The 16,904-nt window shown below is 50.6% G+C and overlaps 1 protein-coding gene across 1 annotated transcript in view; it reads right to left on the bottom strand.

The window, feature by feature from the left end:
• LOC138350608 (uncharacterized) overlaps positions 1-16,442 on the bottom strand; it is a 401,046-nt gene extending 384,604 nt beyond the window's left edge. Inside the window, exon 1 of the mRNA XM_069301636.1 lies at positions 16,323-16,442. The gene's annotated coding sequence lies outside the window, so the exon portion shown is untranslated. The remainder of the gene's footprint in view (positions 1-16,322) is intronic.
• Between the last annotated feature and the right edge of the window lie 462 nt (positions 16,443-16,904).

Here is a 16,904-nt window from a genome sequence, read left to right as displayed (position 1 = left end):
AGAGGCACATAAAGGGCCGCCTAGAGGCACATAAAGGGCCGCCTAGAGGTACATAAAGGGGCCGCCTAGATGCACATAAATTGCCGCCTAGAAGCACATAAAGGGGCCGCCTAGAGGCACATAAAGGGCCGCCTAGAGGCACATAAAGGGCCGCCTAGAGGCACATAAAGGGCCGCCTAGAGGTACATAAAGGGGCCGCCTAGAGGCACATAAAGGGCCGCCTAGAGGTACATAAAGGGCCGCCTAGAGGCACATAAAGGGCCGTCTAGAGGCACATAAAGGGAAACCTAGAGGCACATAAAGGGCCGCCTTGAGGCACATAAAGGGCCGCCTAGAGGCACATAAAGGGCCGCCTAGAGGCACATAAAGGGCCGCCTAGAGGCACATAAAGGAGCCGCCTAGAGGCACATAAAGGGGCCGCCAAGAGGCACATAAAGGAGCCGCCTAGGGGTACATAACGGTGCCACCTAGAAGTACATAAAGGGGCCGCCTAGAGGTATATAAAGGTCCGCCTAGAAGCGCATAAAGGCGCCGCCTAGAGGTACATAAAGGGGCCGCCAAGAGGCACATAAAGGGCCGCCTAGATGCACATAAATTGCCGCCTAGAAGCACATAAAGGGGCCGCCTAGAGGCACATAAAGGGCCGCCTAGAGGCACATAAAGGGCCGCCTAGAGGCACATAAAGGGCCGTCTAGAGGCACATAAAGGGGCCGCCTAGAGGCACATAAAGGGCAACCTAGAAGCACATAAAGGGCCGCCTAGAGGCACATAAAGGGCCGCCTAGAGGCACATAGAGGGCCGCCTAGAGGCACATAAAGGGCCGTCTAGAGGCACATAAAGGGGGCCGCCTAGAGGCACATAAAGGGGCCGCCTAGAGATACATAAAGGACAGCCTAGAGGTATATAAAGGTGCCACCTAGAAGTACATAAAGGGGCCGCCTAGAGGCACATAAAGGACAGCCTAGAGGCACATAAAGGGGCCGCCTAGAGGCACATAAAGGAGCCGCCTAGAGGCACATAAAGGCCCGCCTAGAGGCACATAAAGGACAGCCTAGAAGCGCATAAAGGAGCCGCCTAGAGGCACATAAAGGAGCCGCCTAGAGGCACATAAAGGGGCCGCCAAGAGGCACATAAAGGAGCCGCCTAGAGGTACATAACGGTGCCACCTAGAAGTACATAAAGGGGCCGCCTAGAGGTATATAAAGGTCCGCCTAGAAGCGCATAAAGGCGCCGCCTAGAGGTACATAAAGGGGCCGCCTAGAGGCATATAAAGGAGCCGCCTAGAGGCACATAAAGGGCCGCCTAGAGGCGCATAAAGGGGCCGCCTAGAGGCACATAAAGGACAGCCTAGAGGCACATAAAGGGGCCGCCTAGAGATACATAAAGGTGCCACCTAGAAGTACATTAAGGGGCCGCCTAGAGGTACATAAAGGTGCCACCTAGGAGCGCATAAAGGGGCCGCCAAGAGGCACATAAAGGACCGCCTAGAATCACATAAAGGGCCGCCTAGAGGCACATAAAGGGCCGCCTAGAGGCATATAAAGAACAGCCTAGAGGCACATAAAGGAGCCGCCAAGAGGCACATAAAGGAGCCGCCTAGAGGCACATAAAGGGGCTGCCTAGAAGCACATAAAGGGGCCGCCTAGAGGTACATAAATGGGCCGCCTAGAGGTACATAAATGGGCCGCCTAGAGGCATATAAAGAGGCCGCCTAGAGGTACATAAATGGGCCGCCTAGAGGCACATAAAGGGGCCGCCTTGAGGCACATAAAGGGTCGCCTACAGGCACATAAAGGGCCGACTAGAGGTATATAAAGGGCCTCCTTGAGACACATAAAAGGCCGCCTAGAGGTGAACAAAAGGGCTGCCTAGAGGCACATAAAGGGGCCACCTAGTGGAACGTAAAGGGCCGCCTTGAGGTACATAAAGGGACCGCCTAGAGGCATATAAAGGGACCGCCTAGAAGCACATAAAGAGGCCGCCAAGAGGCGCATAAAGGGCCGACAAGAGGCACATAAAGAGCCACCTAGAGGTACATAAAGAGGGGGCCTAGAGGTGCATAAAGGGGCCGCCTTGAGGTACATAAAGGTCCACCTAGAGGTACATAAAGAGGGGGCCTAGAGGTACATAAAGGGCCGCCTAGAGGTACATAATGGGCCACCTAGAGGCACATAATGGGCCGCCTAAAGGTACATAAAGGGCCACCTAGAGGCACATAAAGGGCCACCTAGAGGTACATAAAGAGGGGGCCTAGAGGTGCATAAAGTGACCGCCTAGAGGCACATAAAGTGACCGCCTAGAGGCACGTAAAGTGACCGCCTAGAGGCACATAAAGTGACCGCCTAGAGGCACATAAAGTGACCGACTAGAGGCACATAAAGTGACCTCCTAGAGGCACATAAAGTGACCGCCTAGAGGCACATAAAGTGAGCGCCTAGAGGCACATAAAATGACCGCCTAGAGGCACATAAAATGACCGCCTAGAGGCACATAAAGTGACCGCCTAGAGGCACATAAAGTGAGCGCCTAGAGGCACATAAAGGGGCCGCCTAGAGGCACATAAAGGGGGGCCGCCTAGAGGCACATAAAGGGGGCCGACTAGAGACACATAAAGGGGCCGCCTAGAGGTACATAAAGGGGCCGCCTAGAGGCACATAAATGGGCCGCCTAGAGGCACATACAGGGGGCCGCCTAGAAGCACATAAGGGGGGCCGCCTCGAGGCACATAAAAGGGCCGCCTAGAGGCACATAAAGGGCCGCCTAGAGGCACATAAAGGGGCCGCCTAGAGGCACATAAAGGGAGCCGACTAGAGACACATAAAGGGGCCGCCTAGAGGTACATAAATGGGCCGCCTAGAGGCACATACAGGGGGCCGCCTAGAGGCACATAAAGGGGCCGTCTAGAGGCACATAAAGGGGCCGACTAGAGACACATAAAGGGGCCGCCTAGAGGTACATAAATGGGCCGCCTAGAGGCACATACAGGGGGCCGCCTAGAAGCACATAAAGGGGTCGCCTAGAAGTACATAAAGGGCCGCCAAGAAGCACATAAAGGGGTCGCCTAGAGGCACATAAAGGGCCGCCTAGAGTCACATAAAGGGGGCCGCCTAGAGGTACATAAAGGGGTCGCCTAGAAGCACATAAAGGGGCCGCCTAGAGGTACATAAAGAGGCACATAAAAGGGCCGACTAGAGGCACATAAAAGAGCCGCCTAGAGGCACATAAAGGGTCGCATACAGGCACATAAAGGGCAGCCTAGAGGTACATAAAGGGGCCGCCTAATGGCACATAAAGGGGCCGCCTAGAGGTGCATTAAGGGCCGCCTAAAGGCACTTAAAGGGCCGCCTACAGGTACATAATGGGCCGCCTAGAGGCACTTGAAGGGCCGCCTAGAGGTGCATAAAGGGCCGCCTAGAGGTACATAAAGAGGGGGCCTAGAGGTGCATAAAGGGCCGCCTAGAGGCACATAATGGGCCGCCTAGAGGTACATAAAGGGCCACCTAGAGGCACATAAAGGGCCAACTAGAGGTACATAAAGAGGGGGCCTAGAGGTGCATAAAGTGACCGCCTAGAGGCACATAAAGTGACGGCCTAGAGGCACATAAAGTGACCGCCTAGAGGTGCATAAAGTGACCGCCTAGAGGCACATAAAGTGACCGCCTAGAGGCACATAAAGTGAGCGCCTAGAGGCACATAAAGGGGCCGCCTAGAGGCACATAAAGGGGGGCCGCCTAGAGGCATATAAAGGGGGCCGACTAGAGACACATAAAGGGGCCGCCTAGAGGTACATAAAGGGGCCGCCTCGAAGCACATAAAGGGGGCCGCCTAGAGGCACATACAGGGGGCCGCCTAGAACCACATAAGGGGGGCCTCCTAGAGGCACATAAAAGGGCCGCCTAGAGGCACATAAAGGGCCGCCTAGAGGCACATAAAGGGGCCGCCTAGAGGCACATAAAGGGGGCCGACTAGAGACACATAAAGGGGCCGCCTAGAGGTACATAAATGGGCCGCCTAGAGGCACATACAGGGGGCCGCCAAGAGGCACATAAAGGGGCCGCCTAGAATCACATAAAGGGGGCCGCCTAGAAGCACATAAAGGGGTCGCCTAGAGGTACATAAAGGGCCGCCAAGATGCACATAAAGGGGTCGCCTAGAGGCACATAAAGGGCCGCCTAGAGTCACATAAAGGGGGCCGCCTAGAGGTACATAAAGGGGTCGCCTAGAAGCACATAAAGGGGCCGCCTAGAGGTCCATAAAGAGGCACATAAAAGGGCCGACTAGAGGCACTTAAAAGAGCCGCCTAGAGGCACATAAAGGGTCGCATAGAGGCACATAAAGGGCAGCCTAGAGGTACATAAAGGGGCCGCCTATAGGCACATAAAGGGGCCGCCTAGAGGCACATAAAGGGGCCGCCTAGAGGTGCATAAAGGGCCGCCTAGAGGTACACAAAGGGCCGCCTAAAAGCACTTGATGGGCCGCCTAGAGGTGCATAAAGGGCCGCCTAGAGGCACATGAAAGGCCGCCTAGAGGTACATAGAGCGGCCGCCTAGAGGTACATAAAGGGCCGCCTAGAGGCACATAAAAAGCCGCCTAGAGGTACATAGAGCAGCCGCCTAGAGGTACATAAAGGGCCGCCTAGAGGTACATAAAGGGCCGCCTAGAGGTATATAAGGGGCCGCCTAGAGGTGCATAAAGTGACCGCCTAGAGGCACATAAAGTGAGCGCCTAGAGGCACATAAAGGGGCCGCCTAGAGGTGCATAAAGGGCCGCCTAGAGGTACATAAAGAGGGGGCCTAGAGGTGCATAAAGGGCCGCCTAGAGGCACATAATGGGCCGCCTAGAGGTACATAAAGGGCCACCTAGAGGCACATAAAGGGCCACCTAGAGGTACATAAAGAGGGGGCCTAGAGGTGCATAAAGTGACCGCCTAGAGGCCCATAAAGTGACCGCCTGAGGCACATAAAGTGACCGCCTAGAGGTGCATAAAGTGACCGCCTAGAGGCACATAAAGTTACCGCCTAGAGGCACATAAAGTGAGCGCCTAGAGGCACATAAAGGGGCCGCCTAGAGGCACATAAAGGGGGGCCGCCTAGAGGCACATAAAGGGGTCCGACTAGAGACACATAAAGGGGCCGCCTAGAGGTACATAAATGGGCCGACTAGAGGCACATACAGGGGGCCGCCTAGAAGCACATAAGGGGGGCCGCCTAGAGGCACATAAAAGGGCCGCCTTGAGGCACATAAAGGGCCGCCTAGAGGCACATAAAGGGGGCCGACAAGAGACACATAAAGGGGCCGCCTAGAGGTACATAAATGGGCCGCCTAGAGGCACATACAGGGGGCCGCCTAGAGGCACATAACGGGGCCGCCTAGAGGCACATAAAGGGTGCCGACTAGAGACACATAAAGGGGCCGCCCAGAGGTACATAAATGGGCCGCCTAGAGGCACATACAGGGGGCCGCCTAGAAGCACATAAAGGGGTCGCCTAGAGGCACATAAAGGGCCGCCTAGAGTCACATAAAGGGGGTCGCCTAGAGGTACATAAAGGGGTCGCCTAGAAGCACATAAAGGGGCCGCCAAGAGGTACATAAAGAGGCACATAATAGGGCCGACTAGAGGCACATAAAAGAGCCGCCTAGAGGCACATAAAGGGCCGCCTAAAGGCACTTAAAGGGCCGCCTAGAGGTACATAATGGGCCGCCTAGAGGCACATACAGGGGGCCGCCTAGAGGCACATAACGGGGCCGCATAGAGGCACATAAACGGTGCCGACTAGAGACACATAAAGGGGCCGCCTAGAGGTACATAAATGGGCCGCCTAGAGGCACATACAGGGGGCCGCCTAGAAGCACATAAAGGGGTCGCCTAGAGGCACATAAAGGGCCGCCTAGAGTCACATAAAGGGGGTCGCCTAGAGGTACATAAAGGGGTCGCCTAGAAGCACATAAAGGGGCCGCCAAGAGGTACATAAAGAGGCACATAATAGGGCCGACTAGAGGCACATAAAAGAGCCGCCTAGAGGCACATAAAGGGGCCGCCTAGAGGTGCATAAAGGGCCGCCTAGAGGTACATAAAGGGCCGCCTAAAGGCACTTAAAGGGCCGCCTAGAGGTACATAATGGGCCGCCTAGAGGCACTTGAAGGGCCGCCTAGAGGTGCATAAAGGGCCGCCTAGAGGTGCATAAAGGGCCGCCTAGAGGTACATAAAGGGCCGCCTAGAGGCACATGAAAGGCCGTCTAGAGGTACATAGAGCGGCCGCCTAGAGGTACATAAAGGGCCGCCTAGAGGCACATAAAAGGCCGCCTAGAGGTACATAGAGCGGCCGCCTAGAGGTACATAAAAGGCCGCCTAGAGGTACATAAAGGGCCGCCTAGAGGTATATAAAGGGCCGCCTAGAGGTACATAAAGGGCCGCCTAGAGGTGCTTAAAGGGGCCGCCTAGAGGCACATAAAGGGCCGCCTAGAGGCACATAAAGGGCCGCCTAGAGGTTCATAAAGGACCGCCTAGAGGTACATAAAGGGCCGCCTAGAGGTACATAAAGGGCCGCCTAGAGGCGCTTAAAGGGGGCCGCCTAGAGGCACATAAAGGGCCGCCTAGAGGTACATAAAGGACCGCCTAGAGGCACATAAAGGGGCCGCCTAGAGGTACATAAAGGGCCGCCTAGAGGTACATAAAGGACCGCCTAGAGGCACATAAAGGGCCGCCTAGAGGTACATAAAGAACCGCCTAGAGGCACATAAAGGGGCCGCCTAGAGGTACATAAAGGGCCGCCTAGAGGTACATAAAGGGCCGCCTAGAGGTACATAAAGGGCCGCCTAGAGGCACATGAAAGGCCGCCTAGAGGTACATAGAGGGCCGCCTAAAGGTGCACAAAGGGCCGCCTAGAGGCACATAAAGAGGCTGCCTAGTGGCACATAAAGGGCCGCCTAAGGGCACATAGAGGGGTCGCTTAGAGGTACATAAAGGGCCGCCTAGAGGTACATAAAGGGCCGCCTAGAGGTGCATAAAGGGCCGCCTAGAGGCACATGAAAGGCCGCCTAGAGGTACATAGAGGGCCGCCTAAAGGTGCACAAAGGGCCGCCTAGAGGCACATAAAGAGGCTGCCTAGTGGCACATAAAGGGCCGCCTAAAGGCACATAGAGGGGTCGCTTAGAGGTACATAAAGGGCCGCCTAGAGGTACATAAAGGGCCGCCTAGAGGCACATAAAGGGGTCGCTTAGAGGTACATAAAGGGCCGCCTAGAGGTACACAAAGGGCCACCTGAATGCGCCTAAAAGGCCGCCTAGAGGTACATAAAGGGCTGCCTGGAAGTACATAAAGGGCCGCCTGGAGGTACATAAAAGGCCGGCTAGAGTTACATAAAGGGGCCGCCAAGAGGCATATAAAATGGCCGCCTAGAATTACATAAAGAGGCCGCCTAGAATCGCATAAAGGGCCGTAGCCCATAAAGGGCTTCTTAGAGGTCCATAATCGGTCGCCTAGAGGTACATAAAGGGGCATCCAAGAGGCACATAAAGGGCTTCTTAGAGGTCCATAATCGGTCGCCTAGAGGTACATAAAGGGGCCGCCTAGTTGCAAATAAAGAGCCGCCTAGAGGCAGATAAAGGCCCACCTAGAGGTACATAAAGGGTCGCCTAGAGGTACATAAAGGGCCACCTAGAGGCACATAAATGGGCCGCCTAGAGGTACATGAAGGGGCCGCCTAGAGGTACATGAAGGGGTCGCCTAGAGGTACATAAAGGGTCGCCTAGAGGTACATAAAGGGCCACCTAGAGGCACATAAATGGGCCGGCTAGAGGTACATGAAGCGGCCGCCTAGAGGTACATGAAGGGGTCGCCTAGAGGCACATAAAGGGTCGCCTAGAGGTGCATAAAGGGCCGCCTAGAGGTACATAAAGGGGCCGCCTGGAGGCACATAAAGGGCCACCTAGAGGCACATAAAAGGCCACCTAGAGGCACATAAAGGGCCGCCTAGAGGTACATAAAGGGGCCGCCTAGAGGTACATAAAGGGTCGCCTAGAGGTACATAAAGGGTCGCCTAGAGACACATAAAGGGTCGCCTAGAGGTACATAAATGGGCCGCCTAGAGGTACATGAAGGGGTCACCTAGAGGTACATAAAGGGTCGCCTAGAGGCACATAAAGGGTCGCCTAGAGACACATAAAGGGCCACCTAGAGGTACATAAAGGGTCGCCTACAGGTACATAAAGGGTCGCCTAGAGGTACACGAAGGGGTCACCTAGAGGCACATAAAGGGCCACCTAGAGGTACATAAAGGGTCGCCTAGAGGCACATAAAGGGTCGCCTAGAGACACATAAAGGGTCGCCTAGAGACACATAAAGGGTCGCCTAGAGACACATAAAGGGTCGCCTAGAGACACATAAAGGGCCGCCTAGAGGCATATAAAGGGCCACCTAGAGGCACATAAAGGGGCCGCCTAGAGGTACATGACGGGGACGCCTAGAGGTACATAAAGGGTCGCCTAGAGACACATAAAGGGTCGCCTAGAGACACATAAAGGGCCGCTAGAGGCACATAAAAGGGCCACCTAGAGGCACATAAAGGGGCCGCCTAGAGGTACATGAAGGGGTCGCCTAGAGGTACATAAAGGGTCGCCTAGAGACACATAAAGGGTCTCCTAGATGCACATGAAGGGTAGCCTAGAGGCACATAAAGGGTCGCCTAGAGACACATAAAGGGTCGCCTAGAGACACATAAAGGGCCGCCTAGAGGCACATAAAGGGCCACCTAGAGGCACATAAAGGGGCCGCCTAGAGGCACATAAAGGGCCACCTAGAGGTATATAAATTGCCGTCTAGTGGCACATAAAGGGGCCGCCTAGAGGTACATAAAGGGCCGCCTAGAGGTGCATAAAGGGCTGCCTTAAGGCACATAATGGGCCGCCTAGAGGCACATAAAGGGCCACCTAGAGGTATATAAATTGCCGTCTAGTGGCACATAAAGGGGCCACCAAGGTGTACATAAAGAGGCCGCCTAGAGGTACATAAAGGGCCGCCTTGAGGCACATCAAGGGGCCGTTTATAGGCACATAAAGGAGCTTACCTTGAGGTGCTTCCGGGGCTTAGCGTCCCCGAGGCCCGGTCGTCGACCAGGCCTCCTGGTTGCTGGACTGATCAACCAGGCTGTTGGACGCGGCTGCTCGCAGCCTGACGTATGAGTCACAGCCTGGTTGATCAGGTATCCTTTGAGGTGCTTATCCAGTTCTCTCTTGAACACTGTGAGGGGTCGGCCAGTTATGCCCCTTATGTGTAGTGGAAGAGTGTTGAACAGTCTCGGGCCTCTGATGTTGATAGAGTTCTCTCTCAGAGTACCTGTTGCACCTCTGCTTTTCAACGGGGGTATTCTGCACATCCTGCCATGTCTTCTGGTCTCATGTGATGTTATTTCTGTGTGCAGGTTTGGGACCAGCCCCTCAATTATTTTCCACGTGTAAATTATTATGTATCTCTCCCGCCTGCGCTCAAGGGAGTACAGATTTAGGCTCTTTAGTCGGTCCCAGTAATTTAGATGTTTTACCGAGTGGATTCTAGCAGTAAAGGATCTCTGCACGCTCTCCAGGTCAGCAATTTCTCCAGCTTTGAAAGAGGCTGTCATTGTGCAGCAGTACTCCACTCTAGAGAGCACAAGCGTTTTGAAAAGTATCATCATCGGTATAGCATCTCTAGTGTGAAAAGTTCTTGTTATCCAACCTGTCATTTTTCTTGCAGTTGTGACGGCTACTTTATTGTGTTCTTTAAAGGTAAGGTCTTCCGACATGAGTACACCCAGATCCTTTACATTGCCTTTTCGTTCTATGTTATGATTTGCATGAGTTTTGTACGTGGTTTCTGTTTTTATATTTTCAATTTTTCCGTAGCGCATGAGCTGGAACTTATCCTCGTTAAACACCATATTATTTTCTGTAGCCCATAGAAAGACCTGATCTACATCTGATTGGAGGTTTGACGTGTCCTCTATGTTGCCAACTCTCATGAAGATCCTAGTGTCATCTGCAAAGGATGATACAGTGCTATAGGTTGTGTTCTTGTCTATGTCCGATATGAGGATGAGAAAAAGTACTGGAGCAAGCACAGTACCCTGGGGGACTGAGCTCTTCACGGTTGATGGGCTGGATATTATTTTGTTGACTATTACACATTGGGTTCTGTTAGTCAGGAAATTGTAGATCCATCTGCCTATTTTCCCGGTAATTCCTTTTAAACGCATTTTATGTGCAATAACACCATGGTCACATTTATCAAAGGCTTTTGCGAAATCTGTGTAAATTACATGAGCATTTTGTTTGTCTTCCATAGCATCTAATGCCATATCATAGTGGTCCAGCAACTGCGACAGGCAAGAGCGCCCTGTTCTGAAACCATGTTGTTCGGGGTTATGGAGATGCTGTGATTCCATGTATTTTGTGATCTTACTTCTTAGCACTCTCTCAAAAATTTTTATGATGTGCGATGTTAGTGCTATCGGTCTGTAATTTTTTGCCTCTGCCTTATTTCCTCCTTTATGGAGTGGTGCTATCTCTGCTGTTTTTAGTATGTCAGGGATAACGCCAGTATCTAGGCTTTGTCTCCACAAAATGTGAAGGGATTGATTGATTGATAAAGATTAAGCCACCCAAGAGGTGGCACGGGCATGAATAGCCCGTAAGTGGTACATTTTGTTTTTCTCAGTATTCTGAGGTTGCATTTAACCATCAAGCTGTTATCGCGGGGGAGGATACTGCTTCACAGTCTTTATGAGGGTGTCCAGCTGCTGGACACCTTTGTTGACCAGGAGAGTGGCTGTGTTTGCATGTGAAGGGCCTGCGATAGTGGTTTTTTTGCAGTTCTTGATGAATATGGAGTTCCAAGAATCCGGGCCTGGTGCAGAGTGCATAGGCATACTGTTTATGGCTTCTTCAAAATCTAGTGGGGATAGGGCGACGTCTGATATGTGATTTGATGTTGGTATCATATCCATGAAAAATTCATTTGGGTTATCAATCTTTAGTGCATTTAATGGCTCGCTGAAAACAGAGTCGTACTGCTTCCTCAGTAGCTCGCTCATTTCTTTGTTGTCATCGGTGAAAGTTCCATCTCCCTTTCGCAGGGGCCCGATACTAGATGTGGTTTTTGATCTTGATTTTGCATAGGAGAAAAAATATTTCGAATTTCTTTCTATTTCACTGATGGCCTTTTGCTCTCTTTGCCTCTCCTGGGTTTTGTATGATTCTTGTAGCTTGAGTACAATTGTTTCTATTTCTCTACCTAACCTTCTTCGCTGTTCTTGAGATACGGTGCGACTCTCAAGTTGTTCCGCGATTCGTTTTCTTCGCTTATAGAAGGAACGACGTTCTCATTCCAATCTGCATCTCTCCTCTTTTTATTTTAAGGGGTATGCGGTTTGAACATATTTCTAGTGCTACTAAGCTTATTTTTTCCAGGCACTGGTTTAGGTTTGCATTTTCTAGCTGTTCTTCCCAGCTTATTTCTGTGAAGTCCTGGTTTATTTGCTCCCAGTTTATCTGTTTATTATTGAAGTTGAATTTGCTGAAATCTCCTCCACCGGGAATCTGGACTGGTTTTGAAGGTCCATTCCCCATGGTTGTCAGGACTTCAATTAAGTTGTGATCTGAGTAACAGGTATTTGTAATCATTATGTTCCCGATCAACTCATCATTATTAGTGAAAATGAGGTCCAGCATGTTCTCCTTCCTAGTTGGTTCTACTATTTGCTGGTTTAAGGCAAACCTGTCTCACATCCGTAGCAGGTCATTTGCATGTGCCTGTTCATTTAGGCTACTTCCTGGTATTCTTTCTGATATTACTGTATTAGCCAGGTGCTTCCATTTCAGGTGCTGTAGGTTGAAGTCCCCAAGCAGGGCCACCTAGGTGTTCATAAAGAGGCCGCCTAGAAGTACATAAAAGGCCGCCTAGAGGCACATAAAGTAACCGCCTAGAGGTACATGAAGAGCCGCCAAGAGGCACATAAAGGGCCGCCTAGAGGCACATAAAGGGCCACCTAGAGGCACATAAAGGGCCGCCTAGAGGCACATAAAGGGCCACCTAGAGGCACATAAAGGGCCGCCAAGAGGTACATACAGGTGTTGCCTAGAGGTAAAAAAGGAGCCGCTTAGAGGTACATAAAAGGCCGCTTAGAGGTACATAAAAGGCCGCCTAGAGGTACATAATGGGCCCCCAAGAGGTACATAAAAGGCCCTCCTAGAGGCACATAAAGTGGCGGCCTAGAGGTACATAATGGGCCCACCTTGAGGCACATAAACGGGCCGTTTAGAGGTACATAAAGGGCCGCCTAGAGGCACATAAAGGGGCCGCCTAGAGGCACATAAAGGGGCCGTCTAGAGGCACATAAAGGGACCTCCTAGAGGTACATAAAGGGCCGCCTAGAGGTACATAAAGGTTCCGTCTAGAGGTACATAAAGGGCCGTCTGGAGGTACACAAAGGGCCGCTTTGAGGCACATAAAAGGGCCGACTAAAGACCAATAAAAGGCTGCCAAGAGGTGCATAAAAGGGATGCCTAGAGGCACATAAAGGGCCGCCTAGAGGTGCATAAAGGGCCGCCTAGAGGCACATAAAGGGCCGCCTAGAGGTACATAAAGCAGCCTCTTAGAAGTACATAAAAGGCCGCCAAGAGGTGCATAAAGGACCGCCTTGAGGTACATAAAAGGCCGCATAGAGGTACATAAAAGGCCGCCTAGAGGTACATAAAGTGCCGCCTAGAGGCACATAAAGGGCGGCCTAGAGGCACATAAAGGGCCGCCTAGAGGCACATAAAGGGCCGCCTAGGGGCACATAAAGGGCCCCCTAGAGGCACCTAAAGGGGGCCGCCTAGAGGCACCTAAAGGGGGCCGCCTAGAGGCACATAAAGGGGCGCCTAGAGGCACCTAAAGGGGGCCGCCTAGAGGCACATAAAGGGCCGCCTAGAGGCACATAAAGGGGCGCCTAGAGGCACATAAAGGACGAATAAGAGAATGTGAATTTAGTTTTTCTTAATCTCTCTTCATAAAGGAGGTTTCTAATTCCTGTTATTGATTGTTATTATTCTCTGAACAAGATCAAGTGAACTTATGTTCATTCTGTAATACAGAGACCAACAATGAACAGTATAATCCAACTGGGGCTCAACAAGGGCAGGAGCAAGGTGAACAATTCTATTAGATATATTGGTGCTACAACATTTAGAAATATATCCCAGAATACTCTTACCTTTTTTCAATATATTTATGTACTAAACTAAAACTTCCAGTCTTTCAAGTAACTTGAATAACCTGTCTTCCTTCTGAACTAGCAACAGTCTTCCTTCTGAACTAGCAACAGTCTTCCTTCTGAACTAGCAACAGTCTTCCTTCTGAACTAGCAACAGTCTTCCTTCTGAACTAGCAACAGTCTTCCTTCTGAACTAGCAACAGTCTTCCTTCTGAACTAGCAACAGTCCTCCTTCTGAACTAGCACCAGTCTTCCTTCTGAACTAGGACCAGTCTTCCTCCTGAACTAGCAACAGTCTTCCTTCTGAACTAGCAACAGTCTTCCTTCTGAACTAGCAATAGTCTTCCTTCTGAACTAGCAACAGTCTTCCTTCTGAACTAGCAATAGTCTTCCTCCTGAACTAGCAACAGTCTTCCTTCTGAACTAGCAATAGTCTTCCTTCTGAACTAGCAACAGTCTTCCTTCTGAACTAGCAATAGTCTTCCTTCTGAACTAGCAACAGTCTTCCTTCTGAACTAGCAATAGTCTTCCTTCTGAACTAGCAACAGTCTTCCTTCTGAACTAGCAATAGTCTTCCTCCTGAACTAGCAACAGTCTTCCTTCTGAACTAGCAATAGTCTTCCTCCTGAACTAGCAACAGTCTTCCTTCTGAACTAGCAACAGTCTTCCTTCTGAACTAGCAACAGTCTTTCTTCTGAACTAGCAACAGTCTTCCTTCTGAACTAGCAACAGTCTTCCTTCTGAACTAGCAACAGTGTTCCTTGTGAACTAGCAACAGTCTTCCTCCTGAACTAGCAACAGTCTTCCTTCTGAACTAGCAGCAGTCTTCCTTCTGAACTAGCAACAGTCTTCCTTCTGAACCAGCAACAGTCTTCCTTCTGAACTAGCAACAGTGTTCCTTGTGAACCAGCAAGAGTGTTCCTTGTGAACCAGCAACAATGTTCCTTGTGAACCAGCAAGAGTGTTCCTTGTGAACCAGCAACAGTGTTCCTTGTGAACTAGCAACAGTGTTCCTTGTGAACCAGCAACAGTGTTCCTTGTGAACCAGCAACAGTGTTCCTTGTGAACCAGCAACATTGTTCCTTGTGAACCAGCAACAGTGATCCTTGTGAACCAGCAACAGTGTTCCTTGTGAACCAGCAACATTGTTCCTTGTGAACCAGCAACAGTGTTCCTTGTGAACCAGCAACAGTGTTCCTTGTGAACCAGCAACAGTGTTCCTTGTGAACCAGCAACAGTGTTCCTTGTGAACCAGCAACATTGTTCCTTGTGAACCAGCAACAGTGTTCCTTGTGAACCAGCAACAGTGTTCCTTGTGAACCAGCAACAGGGTTCCTTGTGAACCAGCAACAGTGTTCCTTGTGAACCAGCAACAGTGTTCCTTGTGAACCAGCAACAGTATTCCTTGTGAACCAGCAACAGTGTTCCTTGTGAACCAGCAACAGTGTACCTTGTGAACCAGCAACAGTGTTCCTTGTGAACCAGCAACAGTGTTCCTTGTGAACCAGCAACAGTGTTCCTTGTGAACCAGCAACAGTGTTCCTTGTGAACCAACAACAGTGTTCCTTGTGAACCAGCAACAGTGTTCCTTGTGAACCAGCAACAGTGTCCCATGTGAACCAGCAACAGTGTTCCTTGTGAACCAGCAACACAGTTCAGGAGAGAACAGCCCGCCACAGTCACACAGTCAGCCCCACAACATTAGGGTTCCGGCCTCCGGACAAATACTTGGTAAACAACAATTTGAAAGCAGTTATTACGGACTGATCACAGGAATATTAACATATATTTTCTTCCCATCATCCCGAGCCCGCAGCTGCGAGAACATGTGACTTTTACAGTTGTCAAAAGACAGAGGAAGATGGAGACAGAGGCAGGTAGGGAGAAATGTGAAGAGGGAGAGAGAGGGTGGAGACGGAGAGGGAGGGAAGGAGGGAGGGAGAAGGAGAAGGGAGAGAGGTGGAGATAGAGGAAGAGAGAGAGGGAGAGAGAGAGAGAGAGAGAGAGAGAGAGAGAGAGAGAGAGAGAGAGAGAGAGAGAGAGAGAGAGAGAGAGAGAGAGAGAGAGAGAGAGAGAGAGAGAGAGAGAGAGAGAGAGAGAGAGAGAGAGAGAGAGAGAGAGGGAGAGAGAGAGAGAGAGAGAGAGAGAGAGAGAGAGAGAGAGAGAGAGAGAGAGAGAGAGAGAGAGAGAGAGAGAGAGAGAGAGAGAGAGAGAGAGAGAGAGAGACAGAGAGACCCGGGCTCCACCGGGTGTCCCTAGTAGTAAATTATAAAACAATTTCGACTAAATTGCTGCCAGTAACTTAAACAATGACGATAGATATAATTATGTGAGTCATTTAACACTATTTTCCTCCATAACTTCACTACAACACTGTCCACACACCTGCCAGTCCACCATACAGCAGGGAAAGTTACACTTAACACTATCTTCACTGATAACTTCACTACAACACTGTCCACACACCTGCCAGTCCACCATACAGCAGGGAAAGTTACACTTAACACTATCTTCACTGATAACTTCACTACAACACTGTCCACACACCTGTCAGTCCACCATACAGCAGGGAAAGTTACACTTAACACTATCTTCACTGATAACTTCACTACAACACTGTCCACACACCTGTCAGTCCACCATACAGCAGGGAAAGTTACACTTAACACTTTCTTCACTGATAACTTCACTACAACACTGTCCACACACCTGTCAGTCCACCATACAGCAGGGAATCAACACACTGTACGTGTTTGTGTCTCTCCAAGAAAGTACCAATTGTACTTGGTATAATAGTACCAAGAAAGTACCAAAAGAAAGTAAATAATCACTTAAAGTTCTACACTGACACAACCCATTGTACTTTCTCGTATATAAATAAATCTGCTGCCCGTTCTCAACATTTTTCACTCGTAAAAATGTTCAATAGTTTTGTTGATACGTTTACGGCGACCAGCCAGGATATGACGGCTCAAGGCTCCACACACCAGTGATTGCACCATCACACGGCCTTGTATACTCACACTCGGCCTTGTATACTTATCACATGGAGTTATTATTATTATTATTTCACCAGGGAATATTACCCCTATTTACCATTACGTGTAATATCAAACGGAAGAGAATGTACACACAGGGCCAGAGTATATTAGTGTAAGTATGAGTACACACGCCCGCTGGCTGGGAGGTCCGGGGGAACACCTCCTCTACTGACACACTCCCTCTGTGGCGCCCCTGCTTGGCCCCGCGCCTCCAGTGCGCATGCGTCACTTCCCGTCTCGTCTCCCCTAGTTGTGCTTGCGGGGGTTGAGCTTCGGTTCTTTGGTCCCGCCTCTCAAGTGTCAATCTACTCGTGTACAGATTCTTGATTCTTCGGCTCTATCAAATCTACATATGAAACTGTGTATGGAGTCAGCCTCCACCACATCACTGTCTAATGCATTCCATCTGTTAACTACTCTGACACTGAAAAAATATTTTTAATGTCTCTGTGGCTCATTTGGGTATTAAGTTTCTACCTGTGTCCCCTTGTTCATGTACCACACGTGCTAATTAGTTGGACCTTGTCCCACCCTGTCAGTTCCTGAAAATTTTGTAGGTAATGATCATGTCTCCTTACTCCTCCGTCATCCAGGGACGTGAGGTGTAGCTCCTGTAGCCTTTCCTCGTAGCTCATAT

This window comes from Procambarus clarkii, chromosome 46 (assembly GCF_040958095.1).
Source record: "Procambarus clarkii isolate CNS0578487 chromosome 46, FALCON_Pclarkii_2.0, whole genome shotgun sequence".
Lineage (NCBI taxonomy): Eukaryota > Metazoa > Arthropoda > Malacostraca > Decapoda > Cambaridae > Procambarus > Procambarus clarkii.
The sequence above is the reverse complement of the archived record's forward strand: the minus strand, read 5'-3'. Positions and strand labels throughout refer to the sequence as shown.